This window comes from Rhea americana, unplaced genomic scaffold, assembly GCF_003343005.1.
Source record: "Rhea americana isolate MKP2758 unplaced genomic scaffold, rheAme1 scaffold_4, whole genome shotgun sequence".
Classification (NCBI taxonomy): domain Eukaryota; kingdom Metazoa; phylum Chordata; class Aves; order Rheiformes; family Rheidae; genus Rhea; species Rhea americana.
Window position 1 is genome coordinate 10,776,515 of NW_028186534.1, and position 2,769 is coordinate 10,779,283.

The window sequence follows — 2,769 nt, forward strand, 5'->3', positions numbered from 1 at the left end:
GCTTTGTTCAAACTGGAGTTTTTTTATGTTCTTTTTTTTTTTTTACAACGCATGCTAGTTTTAAAATGCCTTTTAAGAAAATTCTCTACAGAACTATGTATTAAATTTCTTTCCGATTCACGCGCGTTTCTGTATCAGGAGCATGTTGTCACGCGCCAGATGGAGCTAAATAAAAATACCACGAGTTCTAGAGCATACTGATGTGATAGATATATAATAATTAGGATGTGCYGTAAAGCCATTAAGACTGCAAATCTGAAATATCTATTATATTTTCTCTATCTCCCAGTCTATAACATTTTTCAGAGCGTGTTGACAGCTGGCAGCACTAGCATTCAGCCACCTCTTGCCAGGGCGCACGCAGACTGCGACAGCGGCGCGGCTCGCGCCAGCCGATAACGTCGCAGCCGAAGCAAAGCCCCGGCCCCGCGCAGCAGATGCGAGAGGAGCAAACCAGGCGCTGCCTCACCGCGGTGAAAAGTCTCGCCTCGCCCTGGCTGCGATTGACCCCCCCGCCCCATCCCCAGCAATTTAAGCTTGTGCTGAACCTGTTTCGATATACGAACGTAAAGATTTTGGAGACCTGCCAGGAGCGCGCAAGCCGCAGCATAACAAACAGGACCGCTTCCCTGCGCGGCTGCTTTCCGTCCTCTGGAAACAGCTGTGCTCTGGTGTCTGCGAGGCGCAGCCCAACGCTGTGCACTCTGAAACCTATCAATGGCTCTTTGCACGAAACTAMTGCCTCTAAACAAACTCCGTCTTCTCTTTTCCTTTGCTTCGGCCTAAGAGAGCAGCTCTGGGCCCTGCCCATGTTTCCACCCACCCTTTTTGCAGCAGCTCTTCCAGTTGCCAGGAGACATGTGTCATGTCGGTGCTTCTTTGCCAAAACACCAGAATTAGCCCAGCTGTTTACACGGAGCAGTTTATTTTTATATATATTTGCATTAAGCCAAAAAAGCAAAACAAACCCCCCCTTCCCCCCCCAAAAAAAACCCAAAGCCCAGCAGCTGCATGGCACTCGGCTTCCCCCTGCTTCCCCCGCACTGCACAAGGGGTGAACGACCAGCCAAAGCAGAAAAATTTGGTCCGCACCAAACCCAGCCGACGGCAGCTTTGCAAACGCCATTTTGCAGCAGGGTCTCAAGCCGCTTCGCGCCACGGAGCTTCGGCGCACCCGGGCTCGGCGCTGAGTATCTGCCGCTCTCCGTGTTAAGGGGCCCAGGGCAGCCCCACTCCCCCCTCTCGTAGCTGAGAAAAAAATAAAGCRGAAGTTTCATGGGGGGGTTAAATAACTTGAAGTATTGCAACAAGTCCCTTAACTCGCTTGTGTGTTTTTTCCACGCTCTGGGGAAAAAAAAACAAACAAAAAAACCAGGGTTTTGGGCCCGCGAAGGTCTCCGGCCGTGTTGTGGCCGGGGAGGCACCGGCGGCGTCCCGCTCCGCCGCGGCGAGCCCGGGGCCCCGTCCCGCGTGGGGAGGAAGGTGGACGCCACCTCCCCGGGAGCGAGGGACGGGGAGGCTTTTCCTACCTAGTTAAACGTGCTGAGAAGCTGCAAAGGGAGTTTACTGGATTCCTCCCCTGCGGCTTCGCTTCAATGTGCTGTGACTCATTAAAAACTAAAGCAGGGGAGCAGGGCGTCCGCTGGAAACGCAGCTTTCAAATAAGTCCTAAGTTAAATAATTAAGYGGGCAGCGTTTATTTTGCGTGTCGTCTTTACTTTCCTACCAGCACCGCGGCTGAGGCCCGTCGGGCTCGTCACATGCAGCCCCTCGGCGGGGAGGACGCACGGACACGTCCCTGCCCTGGCGGGACACCGGGCTCCGGGCGTCGCCGGCGGTTCCCGGTGCGACCCGACTCGCAAACGCTTCTGCTCCGGCGGCGCCCGGGCTCATTCCCCCGCGCCGGTGGCCGGTTTTGGCGCCGCAAATAAATAGTCCAGGGCACCCGCGACCCGTCTGCTCCAGCGCACGGCGCTGCCCGCCTTTATCTGATTTTTTTTTTTTTTTAATTGCAGAGGGTCGCTTCCTTTTTTTTTGATTTTTTTTTTCCCCTAATCGCACCAGCTAAGCTAAATCCAGCCGCTCCCCCCCTCCCTTCCCGTCCTCTATTATTTAGCACTCGGCAAATGAATAATTTAGGCYGTGCGTTAGGGAGAGGAGCAGAGCAGCTCCCCGCCGGCGGCACGCAGCCCGGGCCCAGAGCACCCCCTGCCGCCGCGCCGCGCCTCGAACGAGGCGTGCACACGAATAAGGAAGGAAACGCAGCCACCGCCGCAGCAGCCGCACAACCGCTGCCATCGCTATCCAAAGGGAGGACGAATCTGCTTCCAGGGGCCTTAAAATAAATAAATGAATAAATAACTGTAYGCTTTCCCAAGCGTGCCTGACCAACCCCGCCGGGACCAGCTCTCGCTGGCGGGCCGAGGGCATCGCGCGTCTTCCGCGGCTTCGGCCCTCGCTCCTCCCAAAGCGCCGTGGAGGAGCCTGGGGTGCCCCACGGCGACACGCGGAAAACACCGCTACSGGCTCGCTTTCTCCTGAACGGGCTGCGGCGGAGCCCCGCGGCGCCGCTCGCCGGGAGAGCGGACACGCCGCTCTCCAAACCGGAGCGCTCCCGCTGCTTCCCCGGCGCCTTCGATGCGTCACCGAGCAGCACAGGCGCACCGGGGCGGCACCGCGCCGGAGCCTCGGAAACGCGCCGGGGCGGCAGGGCGGGGCGGGCCGCGCGCGGGAGCCGGAAACGCGCGGGGTTCGCCCCAAATTCCTCGA